This window comes from Mustela lutreola, chromosome 17 (genome assembly GCF_030435805.1).
Source record: "Mustela lutreola isolate mMusLut2 chromosome 17, mMusLut2.pri, whole genome shotgun sequence".
NCBI classification, from domain to species: Eukaryota; Metazoa; Chordata; class Mammalia; order Carnivora; family Mustelidae; genus Mustela; species Mustela lutreola.
In genome coordinates, this window is record NC_081306.1 from 44421425 (window position 1) to 44433718 (window position 12294).

General features: G+C 59.6%; 1 protein-coding gene and 1 long non-coding RNA gene across 2 annotated transcripts in view; both read right to left on the minus strand.

The window, feature by feature from the left end:
• Window positions 1-12294, minus strand: part of CASTOR2 (cytosolic arginine sensor for mTORC1 subunit 2) — a 48543-nt gene that overhangs the window by 17644 nt on the left and 18605 nt on the right. The window lies entirely within an intron of this gene.
• On the minus strand, window positions 6397-11910 carry LOC131819379 (uncharacterized). Its single transcript, XR_009349173.1, has 3 exons — window positions 9854-11910; window positions 8689-8834; window positions 6397-7767 (listed from the first exon to the last, which is right to left on the minus strand). It is a non-coding gene; the product is annotated as an uncharacterized LOC131819379 (long non-coding RNA).

Genomic DNA, 12294 nt, shown 5'->3' on the forward strand with positions numbered 1-12294 from the left:
TCCCGGGATGGTCCCTGGCATCTTTGGTGATGCTGGCTTAGCCTGGGGTGTATGTGTGCATTGCCCTTTCTGCCCCAAACAAGACCATCGGTTTCCCAAGGCCGGGGCTGCCACTCACTCCGTCCCTCTGTGTCTTGTCCCTGAGGTCATTCTTACTGCCTCGCAGACACGCGGGGCTCCGTGGCTTTCTGCAGCAGATCGGGGGGGGTCACCGCCCCTCACCGCCTGTCTCCCTGTCTCTGCTCCAGCTAGAACGGCCCCCAGGACACTTGCAGGGAGAGACAGCGCGCGGCACGAACAGCGGCGAGCAGGAAACAGCCTGTGGTCATTTCTCTGGCGTCACTTGGGTTCTCAAGCGCGAGGCCCGGCGCGGTCTCCGTGCCCAACGTGTGAAACGCATCCATCACGGGAAGCCCTACCAGAAAGAGGACCAACCAGGAACCCCCGCAGGGGCCCAAACGGTACTTCTACAAAGATTCAAGGGGAAGACAATCCTGAAGGGGACGCACGGCTGTAGGGCAGGGGGCAGAGGGAGGTGGGGCCGGCCCACCCCCCGGTCAGGGCCCTGCGGAACCAGAGCCCAGCCACACAACCTCCCCGGTGCCCCGTGTGCTTTGTCCTTGGAATTTTTCACAAGGAACGGGAACACCTGGAACCGACAGGAGAGCAAAAAGGCACAGCACAGCCCTTGGGAGGAGGCGGCAGTTTCTCCTGAAGGGAAACATACACAGACCGCGTGACGCAGCAACCCCACGCTTGGACCACGGGCGAACCGAACACCCGGGACCACGCCGAGACCCGCGTGCAGGTGTTTACGGCCTTGCTTTGTGCTCGCCCCAAACTGGGAACACGTCCAGCGTCGGCCCCTCCCCTGGAGACCCGGAGACGCGGTGGCCCATCGGCCCCACGGACACCGGTCAGCAGCCCAAGGGGTCAGTTACCGGTTCGCACAGTAACACGGAGGGATCGCGAGTGTGTTTTGCCGAAGTTAAAGCCAGACTCCAATCAGACACGTCCCCTGATTCCATTTCGAGGACGTTCTGGGAGAGGCGCAAGGCTAGGGACAGAGAAGGGAGTCACGGGTGCTGGGGGCTGGGTTGGGGTCCACTTTAGAAGGACATTGGGGAACTTTCTGGGGTGACAGTAATGCTTGGTATCTTGGTTATGGTGCTGGTTGTAAGAGCATATACATGTGTCCAAACTCCAAGAATCATACCCTGAGAGGGGTGACTTTTACTGTATGTAAATCATCCCCCAATGTGCCTTACTTAATTTTTTAAATATAGTTTTTAAAAGATGTATTTTTCAACAGAGGGAGAGGAAGGGAAGCAGGCTGGCCGCTGAGCAGGGAGCCCAATGCGGGGCTCGATCCCAGGCCCTGGGGATCACGACCTGAGCTGAAGGCAGACGCTCAACCCGCCGAGCCGCCGGGCGCCCCATCAGTGCACCTGACCTCAAAGAAACCGCCAGAGCAGAGTCCTTAGCGAGGTGGCGAGCTTCTCCCCAGACGCTCTGCTCAGCCAGACCCACACACGCCTCAATCTCCCTCCAGCTCTTCCGTTATCAGATCCTGTCTCTGTCTCTGTCCGTCCCACACCCAATTTGCAAACTGCCCGCACACAAGGGATCTGCAATTGCTCGGGGCGACAGCAAATTATCGTCACCTCAGAAAGTGGCAATCGCTGGTCTGGCCTGGCTCCTTCTTGGGGACCCCTGTACACTGAGAAAGAGCCTCGGAAGCATGTCCCCCCACCCCCCACCGGTCACCGGATTGCTGCGAACGGGTACTTGCTGGGAATGGGGAGTGGCCATCCGGCTATCTGTGACAGCGAACAGAGATGGCACTTGCCCCCACCCCCCTCCATGTCCTCTTGGCTGCGAGGGATGTTCCAGAAATAGACCCTATAAACTATCCCAGAAGGCAGAAACCCCAGCAGAAGGCAGCCCCGGCCTCCGTGTAAATGGGGTATACATGTTGTTGACGTGACCTGTCTCCCGGGGTCGAGGGCCCGAGGCCCTGCTGTTGGATATCCGTCTCCAAATATGTGCCTGCTGGGATGGGCAGGCCCTCGGGAGGGCTGGTCAGCCCAAAGGACCAGCCACGGTGGCTGTGGTCAAACTCGGGGAGTCAGGCCCCCGGCTGCATGTCGCTACCCCACCAGCCTTCTCCCCAAATCCCGAGTTGCTCTCAGGTTTCCCCTCTGCCTACCACTCCCCTCCACGTGAAGCTCTGCCTTGGAGACCGTACAGGCCTCCTATGTCCCCCATTCCCCTCCGCTTGGCCTGCCTCTCCGCCTCACACCTCCAAAGGCTGACAAATGGTCTCTCCACGGCCCGGCACACCCTTCCCTCTTTCTCGGCTGGAGACTTGCCGCTCATTCTCTAAGACCCAGCAAGCATCTTCGTTGGGGTAAAGCCTTTTCAGATTGGCACCAGCCGCCCCATCTCCCTCACCTCCCACTGCAGGGCTGTGGTCCTCCCTTGACAGTCTACAGCCTTATACGATGTCTACAGAAGGACATTAGAGCCCCCGCGGACAGCTGGGCTGCTGGTGTGTTACAACTCGCTCATCTCACGGTTTATGTGAAGTCTGCCCTTAGAGTTTAGCAGTGCACCGTCTGAACAACTGTGCATGATGAGGGTCCTAGGTCATTTCCACAACCTATGACAAATAATACTCATTTTCCCCAGCAGACCAAGAGCTCTCTCTGGCGAGGACTGTGGATTCTCTGTACATACAGCTAGTCCCTGGCATAGGCTGGGAAGAGAATCAACACTCATTGTTCAATGAGCAAAAAAGTGCACTAGGGCCACAAACTTATCCCCAAGCCAGAGAAGCCCTGATTGGACAAACCCTGCTGGCCCTTTGCGGGGCACTGCCTTGACCTGCCCTCCTCTGGGAGACACTGAAGGCTCCAGTCCTGACCTTCTAATGAGTCATGGCTAGAGCCACACTCCAGATGCTCGGGGCCCCCGCGTTCGCAGCCTCCCTCTACTTTGTCTATGAGAAAGGACAAAACCCAGCGATTAGCCGGCCTCTGCTCAGTGCTGTCAGGAAGTCCGAGGAGGAGGAGGAGAGCGGGGTGCCCTCTGGATGCCCTCATGGTACTCGGGAACGGGACGGAACAAGGAAAGTACAGTGGACTGGGAAAGTGTGAAGGCCTGCGTACTAGTCCCAGCTTGGCACCTGGGGGCGGTGAGCCCTGGGCTGCTTCATTCCGCTGTACAGTTAGGGCCAGGTTCAAGGTGGACTGGTTCCCATCCAGCTCCAGCGTGGGCCACATGGAACCCCACCAGGTCCACAGCAGGGCACCCTTGAGGAACCTGGCCAGGAAGGCACAGAAAGATGATCCTAGAACCATGGAGTCTGTCTGGAAAACACCGTTCAAGGGCAGGCAAAATCCGAACCAGCTCCGATCAGAACCCAAGACGGATCTGCTATCCGGGTAGCGGGGCAGGTGGTGCATCACAGCTCTGGGGGCAGGGCTCATTCACTGCATGGTCTCTGTGAAGAGTGCTCTCAGTTGAGCAGTGCACAACCCATGCAACAGTGCATGACCATCACCTGACAGGTTCTGCTGGAGCCATCATCAGGTAAACAGGACATAAAACTCTACAGCTCTGAGCAATGAAGGCAGGGAGACTGGGGAGCAGCAACTTGTGGTTCAGGACACACCCCGAGAATCATGCAAGTCCCCCATCCAGGGGGGGACAATGCACTGCTGTGCTGTGTTGAACACAACAGGGGTACTAGATGTAGGCAGGCCATGCCAGGAAGCATGTGTCTGTTCAGAGCCTCATGGTCAACACAGAGCACGCCCGGGGACTGCAGACTGTGACCTCATCGGCCTGGAGGAAGAGTCCAGCCGCCACCTTTATTCCTCTGTGGCTGTTGTGCTCCATAGGACGGAAGGAGTGCTGCTGTTCCTGGCTGTGTGACCTCAGGTAAGTTGCTTACCCTCTCTGTGCTTCAGTCTCCTCCTGTATACAACGGGGACAATAACCCTACTTCCCAGGGTTGTTGCTGAAGGACACCAATGAGCGAAGACCCAGTGTACGTGTAGTTAGCACGCAGCACCACAGGTGGGCTATTTACTCTCGGACGGCAGAGGGAGCTGATGCGGAGGCCAGCCTGTATTCCCAGGGAAGAGAAGCTCTAAAGCCAGCTAGCTTGAGAGCAGTGGGCCGGCTGGAGGGGCGGTGGGCCGGCAGTTCTCTGAGGGGCTGTAGGCGGGATGGGGTCTCTGTGGGGAGATCCCCCCGACGTGGTGCTGGCTCTTACACACTTGATCCTCCACGCCACAAGCTCTGGCTGAAAAGCCTCCATCCACCCAGCCTGTGGCCCAGCCCCCACCAGGGAGCCAGCATGATGGGTGATGACGTTAGAGGCTCAGCCCGAGATCCCAGGGGCTCTGTGGCCCCAGGCCTGACCCCAGCACCCCTACCCCCCGCCCCGACATGCCATGTAGAGGCCGAGGGACCTTCACAGACGTTTGGCGTGTCTGAGCAAGCGTGTCCGTATCAGGGCAGTCAGGGATGGGGACTCCTGTGGGCACGCACCTCGCCTTTTCCGCCCATCCGCTGGCTGGTGGAGGGTCCCGGCCGGCTGTGCCCCGCTTCCTACCCCTCGTTTCCAGACACCACAAAGACCCCCTTATGCATCAGGGATCCGCAAAGGTGGTCTGGACACAGAGTCCTGAGCTGAGGATCTCAACCTAGGGCAGGCGGGAGCCAGACCAGTCTGGGACCAGAGCCCGCTTCCTGCAGGGTCAGGATGCCCCGTGTCGGCCAGACCCTGCTGAGGTCACCTGCCAGCTCATCACAGAACAGGTGCAGATGCTTCGGGAAGACAGCCCGGCCCGCCTTCATGCACTGGGATGGGCCCCGCGCACAGGACTGAGACCAGGCGTCCCACATGTTCCAGGCCTGTGGACACACTGTCTTTTGTTCCACTGGGCGGGGGGTGTCTCTGAATGTGCATGGGCCTGTTTTGAATTTCAGCCTGGGAAGCCAGAAGTGTTTCTCACCAAGGCTAGCCCCCCGGGCCTGGAGCCAGGGTCCACCCTGCTTCTGGCTGCCTCCTGCACCGGCCCCCTGGCCATGGCCGACAGTGCGGGAGCCTTCCACAGTACACAGCGAGCGACACTGAGCCGGCCTCATGCTGGTCCAGGCTTTTGATCCCTCGACCGGCCGTGGCCTTTTTCTCTCTTCCTCTTGGGTCTTCGCTAGGTCTCGTGTGTTACTGACATTTCATTTCTATGGTCTTTGGCAGCCGGAGGCTGCTGTTCCAAGTTTTAGGTAGAGAGAAAGCCCTGCGTCGTGTCCGTGACTTGAAGGGTCATCCTGAAAAGGGGAAGTTTTTTCTTCTGTTAAGATGGGAAAGAAAAAAATCTGCTCAGGTCACGGGCGGCCAGGACAATCACCGTGTGAGCTGTGGCACTCGCAAGTTCTAGGGTGACAAGGATGGCAAAAAGAGGATGGGCAGGGCGCAAGGGGGAAGCCCCTAGATCCAGGCAGGAGCTGAAATCAGTGGCGAGGTCATTCAGTCATTCGACAAACAGGTCACTAAGTGCTTGCATGTGTCAAGCTGTGCGGCAAGTGCTCGGGAACACACCTCCAAGAATTGGACAATCAGGGTTCACATGCTGGGGTGGAAACAAAAAACAGTGCGTCAGACAGCGTCGTATGCCACAGAGCAAATCGGAGAAGTGGAGAAAGGGGCTGCGGGGGATGGGGCTGGCGATCTCCGACCGGGCAGGGCGCGGCTGCCCGGAGCTGTGGGGACGGGAGGCGGGCAGCGGTCACTGAACGGACGGAGAGCTGTGGTCGGAGATGGTGGGAAAGTTCCGGAGACGGACGGCGGGAAGGAAACTCAGTGCTACTGCGCTCCATGCCAGGGACACACGCACTTCGGGACGGCGACAGTGGTCAATTCAGTGAGGTCCGTGTGGCCACAGTAAAAAGGGAAATTGAGCAGGTACCAGCAAGGTACCTGGGGGAGGAGGAGCTGGCGTGCCATGGTCCCAGGAGTGGCCACACGCCAGGAGTGACAGAGGCCAGGGCGGCTGAGTGGTGGGGGAGTAGTGACCGGCAGCGCTGGGACAGGTCGCGGGGCAGGGAGGACGCCTGGTGGCCACTGTAGGGAGTGGGTGGGCCCTAAGACCAGCCGGCCACTAGCTAGAGCCGACGGTGGCCTGGATCAGGCTGGAGGTGGTGGGCGTGGCTCCGTGGGTGGCCAGGAAGCAAGACTCAGCACCTCGGGAAGATGAGGTCAGCGGGCAGGTTGTTGTCACCTCTGAACCTGATCTCCCTTGACACCTCCAGTCTTTCCTCCATGGAGACCTGGGGAACGTGAGGCAACAGGCTGGCCTAGTCCTGCACTGAGGGCCAAAGCCACAGGTCTCCTTATGCACGTCCCAATGGCCTGGGGCAGCCGGGTGGGTGCGGTGAGGAGGAAGGGCCCTGCCAGGATAGGGCCACTGTCTGGGGAAGTTCAGCCTCTTGCTTCACAAACCCAGAGCCAAGGGCAAGCTCTGAGCTGACTGGTAGTTGGTTCTCTTTCTTCCCTGGGGGCGTCGGAGTCGGAAAGGGCCCCTGTGTGGATCTTGGCTTTACCACCTGCCCCAGACAAGACCGGAACAGCTCTCTTATCTCTGAAAGAGGTTTGGCAGGGTACTGTGGGACTGAAGGAGGAACTGAACACTCAGGGCAGTGCTCAGATCTTGCCTGGGCTCGTGTGGTCATGCAAAGTGGCGAGTCCAGGAGCTGGCCTGCAGAACCGTGCGGAACCGGACCTCCCAGCAACATTCCTGTCCAGGCGGTGCTCAGGCCTCGCAGGCAGGGGAAGGTTCTTGGCTTCTCTGGTGTAAAATGACGCTTGTCTGACTCCGGATCTACCCATTCCCGCGGCCCCCACCCCAGCACCTCCAGGCAGGTCCAAGCCCTGGCCCATCCTCCCCGGTGACTATACCATGAAAGATTATTCACTTCCAGATCTGACTGTGCTCAGTGACACACCTGCTCCTGGGAGATGGGCCGAGACTTCCCCGCAGCCGCCCCCCGCCCCCGCATGGCTGGGACAGGAGGTGATGCGGTCTGTGCGTCATCGGCACTAACCAAACAGACGTGTAGCCCAACTAATTAATTATTCCCACTTCGCGGGCAGGAAGCCCGAGGCTCAGTTAGGGTAGGAAGTTACAGCCTTGGGCCCAGTAGGCTGGGCCATGTCTACAGCGGGGAGGCCGGTGTGGCCCCCACACGTGCCCTGGGAGGCATCCGCCCTCTCCCACAGGTGTCACGGGAGCCGCGGACACGAGAATTGATAACCACTTGTTCTCGGGGACAGAAAGCCGGCTGTGAACCCAGACGGCCCTCGCCGGGCAAGCAGGCGGACGAGCCGTCGGGATGAACGGTCTAGTGTGACTTGCAAAAATACGAGTGAGTGCCCACAATCCGGTAGACGGTAAAGTCAGTCCGCAGACAGCACGGACGGCGGCATCTGTTCCGGCAGAGAGAGAAGGAACCGCTCTTAAAAATGATAAAATAAACCTTTCAGACCACATGAAGTCTCAAGACACACACAAAAGAAGCAGAGGGGGTGCCTGCGTGGCTCAGTCTCTAAGCATCAGTCTTTGTCTCAGGTCACGATCCCGGGGTCCCAGGATGGAGCCTTCATCGGGCTCCCTGCTCAGCGGGAAGCCTGCTTCCTTCTCTCCCACTCCCCCTGCTTGTGTTCCTTCTCTCGCTGTGTCCAACAAATCAATAAACCTGTCAAATAAATAAAATAAAATCTTAAAAAAAAAAAAAAAGGAAGCAAGGGAATGAAGAACAGAGTTACCCGGGGTGGGGGTTAGTACGGGACGGGTGCGACCCTTGGTCAAACCCAGGGGACCGTCCGGCCCCAGCCACAGAACCACCGCCGCGGCAAGGAGACACTGGAGGGGGACAGAATCAGGCAGGGGCGGCAGGACGAGTGGACAGGACCCGTCCTAGGGCTGCGACCTCCCCCGAGCCAGGTCATTCCAGGCGGCCCTGGCTGGTCAGTGATCTGGGGGTTCCCTTCAGCTCCATGGATTGATCCCGACATGGTCCCGACAGTTCAGTCGCAATCTGACCCTTTGACGGTGCAGGGGCTTCCACATGCTTGTGTTCCCCAAAGAACACTGCTCTGCGGGGACAGAGGCCTGGGTGTGAGTCCCCGTTATGGTGACAGCCCTGTGGCCTAAAGATATTTATGTGACCCCTGAGCCTGTCTTTCCACTCATCGAGAGGGGCAAACCCCCCCGATCGCGGGGGCCAGGGTGAGAGGTCAGCACCCCCTTGGGGTAGAAGCCCCAGGTCTACAACACCCCAGTTTTTCTCCCTCCCTCTGCGTCTGGGCTCTGGGCTGATGTTCTCCTGGTTTCCTCCTGACACAGCCAGAAGCTTATTTGAGGCTCCCTGGTCCTCAACATGGCCACTGAGGACACACAGAGACACACAACCTCCTACCCACCCTTCCGGCCTATGGTCGGGATGCCGGACACCATCATCAACATACTGGACCCCAAAGCCATCTGTAGTGGTCTTCTGCGCCGCCCCCCCCAACCCCCGCGCCAAGTCCAGGACACTCTTAACTGGAAATCACAGCCCCTCGAGGGTTTGGCTGTTACAGGCTGCAGAACCAAGCTGGGGGGGTTGCCCTGTTACCTGGCAACTCTGAGGGCCCCGGGCTCCCTGGTCACTCGAGTGCCTCTCCTCTCCAGCAGCCACTTGGATTCTGTGCCATCTGCTGCTTGTCCAGGGGCAGGATGTCCTGGGCGGCCCCCTTGGCCGACCCCATCCTCAGATGACCTCTGTCCAGCAACAACGTTCTCAGCCATGACCTCCAGCCAGAAATCCCCCCAGGGCCCGGCTCCCGCCCCGTCTGTAGGATCGGCTCAGCCCCCACCCCCAGCTCTGCACCCTGACCCCACACCCCAGGCGTCCTATGATTTCGGCCAGCTGGGGAGGAGCCCCTCTCAAAACATCTGTTTTCTCACCCATCTTATCTCTCGTCTCTGGCCTGGGAAAAGGGAAAACCAGCTCCCAGCGAGCGTCTCTCGCCGTTCCCACAAGCGCCTCCCTCCCCCTCGGGACTCCAGCTCCTTCTTGGCTGCCTGGTCTTAACTACAAACAGGCTTCAGTTTCCAACATCCTAAAAAAAAGTCTCCCTCCTCCCCACCGCCTCCCCAGGGCACCACCTTCCTCCTTCCCCTCCCCCAGCGGGTCACCCCAGCCCTCCGGCTATTGTCACTGGCCAGCCTCTGCCTGAGGAAGGATCCGGTTCAGTACAGCAACGACCCCTCCCCCTTCTCTGCGGCCGTCCTGTCCTGTCCTTGTCTTTGATGGGCTAGACCCCACCCGGGTGGCCAAGGCCTTCCCCTGGACGTGGAATCTACCCCACGGCCTCCAACTCCTGACGGTGATGCCCCTCTTTCGTTTTCTGTGGTTCTTCTGTAATTCTTCTCTTCCCCTCCCCGATGAAGGTGGCTCTGGGGCGGCGGGGGCGCAATTCTGTCCCTCCCAGGGTTCCCGCTGCTGTGGTCCAAGCTCTCTTCCCAAGCTTCCGACGTGCACCTCTCCGCCCGCACTGCCTTGGTCTCCTGTCACACCCCCTCCCCCCACACCCTGGGAGAGGAACTGCTGATCCCATTTTGAAGATGGGGAAACTGAGGACCCGCCAGGCGGCCAAGGCGGCTGCACGTGCCCTCATCCTGACAGAGAGCCCCGTGAAGTGCACCACCGTCCTCGAGCCTGGAAACCCGCAGCCACCCCCTGGGGCTCGGCCGACAGCTGGTCACCAGGGCCGAGCTGAGGCCAGGGGCTGCCCTACCTGGGGGCCGGCCGGCTGAGTCATCTCAGAGAACATTCTCATTTTCCACGGCTGTGGCGCCTGTTATGGAAAAGCCCAGCTGACACTGGAAACTCGATCTGTTTACTCTCGGATTCCTAACCCAGCAGAGCGGGGCCCTCACACCGGCCTCCCCTTGGCCATCCTGGCAAGCCCCGGCCAGTGGGAGCCCCGTGGCGGCGACGGACCTCAAGCAGGAGGCAAGGGGCAGGGCGGGGGCGGGGGCGGGGGGGGGGTGTTGCCCCCGGGAAGGGCCATTTCCAGATTTGCAGGCAAACTTGTCTAGCAGACCTGCTCTGAGAGCTCCGATCTGTGAGGTCAGGTCCGTGAGCAGAGGGAGGGAGCTGGAGGGTTTAATTTGTGGGACAGTTTACGACAGGTTCCCCCCTGAAGCCACAGAACACGGACGCCCCTGAAATCCCCAGACAGGGAGGGGAACACAGTGGGGGCACAAAATCAAGCCGGGGCGGGGGTGGGGGGAGCGACCGTACGTCACCTCTTGCTGTGATGGACTCTGGAGAGATGGAGACCCCGCTCCCATTTGCATACCCCGAGGCAGGGGACGCTCACTCCTTTTTGAGGCAATTCCTTTCATCCTGGGGTAGCTTATTTCTGGAAGGTTCTATCAATGTGGTCTCCACTTAACTGATACCCAGCTAGCCTTGATTCTGTCCTTCAGGGACCCACAGGCATTTGCTCCGGCTGTAAAAATGGCAGGGAAGGGGTCCAGTAGGACCGCCATCTCTTCCCATAGTGGGAACAGGGTTTCTGGGCAAAGCTCTTCACTGCTGAAGGCACCGGAACTCAGCTGTAAGGCTCTAGAAGGTACAACCGAAGTTGAAGGAAACCAGAGAGTCTGGGGGTGGTGGTACCAGCCTCCCTTGCTGGATGCTTAGGCTCTCCTGGTCAGGAAGGGCCCCCGGTCAGCTGCCCAGCCAGGGGCTTCGACAGAGCGAACCCACTGCCACATGCTGCTGGCCCAGGCTGGGCGAGAGCCTGCCTGCAGGGCACTGTCCGCCTAAGAAGGCTCTGCTCTCCCCTCGCAGGGCTGCGCGTTTGTGCTGGGCACGCGCAGTGCCTGTGGACCGTGTCACCAACAGGGAGGTGACTACGGAAACCAGCCGTCTTGGTTGGCCTGGGACCGTCCCAGCCCGGGCACTCAGAGTAGGCAGAATCACAGAGGCAAGCGAGGTCGAGACAGGGAGTGGGCAAGAGAGGGTCGTGCGCGAGTGGGGACACTTTGCAAGGGGTGAAGTGGGGGCACTTTGGGAGCACCGGGTCTTTCGTGGGTGTTGGCTTTCCCAGGGGCGGCTGAGCTACAGGAATGCACAGAGCCATGGATGTCTGACCCGTGATGCCCCACGCGGCTGCCACGTACCCACCAAAGAGGAGCAGTCTGGGGGGGCCGTGCTGGGTGGAGGCCAAAGGCACAAGCTGCCTTTCTTGCTTGGGTCCCCGTTGGGTCTCCTTCATGCCACGACTGAGCGGCCGGGCCATGTGGCTCATGCCCCTGGGTGGGCCTTCAGGGTCCCCCCGGATGCAGGTTTGAGGGAAGGCAGAGAGGCAGTGAGGAGGTGATGCGCTGACGAGAAGGAAACATTCTACAAAGCCCCCTGGTGACGTCCCTGTCACGGAGCCCGAGCCAAGCAGCAGCTCCCAAATGGCCCTCATCGTTTTGGGCGAGACACGCTTTTCACGAGATCAAAGCAGGGCTTGGATCATCATTTCCAACACCTTTTTTTTTTTCCTTACTCCAAACTCTTCCAAAACTGTGGCACAATTTACTGTAACGAAACGTACGGATTTCAGGGGTGGTGTCGGATGAGCTGTGACAAGCGGACACCCCCACGTGCACACCGGCTGGGTCGACATACGAACGTTCCCGTCACTGTAGGGTCGCTTGTCCCTCCCGTCAACCCCTCCGGCCCATGAGAGGAAGGCCCGGCTCCCACCCGCACGGGTCGGACTGCTTCGTGAGCCCCGTCGCCGTGACCTCGTGCTGTGGGGACCGTTCTGGGTCTGGCTCCTTTGGTCCAACGTATTTTGAGACCAATCCGTTTCGCTTTATGCAGCCGGTGGCTCTTTCTGCTGCCAAGATATGTATGTTTATGCGGTGGTGTGGCTGAACCATCTACGCCGGTCTACGCTTTGGAGCGCGACGCTGGGTGGGGACGAGAACGCCCCAGGAGGCGAGGCGCGGCCAGAATGGCTTTTTCAGATAGATGCCGGGGAGCGCGCTGTTTGCAGAAGTCAAGGGAAAGATAAGCGTGGGTAGGCGGCAGCCGCCATCCGTGTCCTGGTCGCCGTGGGGGGTGCCGTTCTTCAAACAAACAAAGGTAAAGTAAAAGCAGGACCACTAGGGCTGTCACGGACCGAGGATGATGAGTCATCGAATTCTGTGCACCCAAGTCCATTAAAAAAAA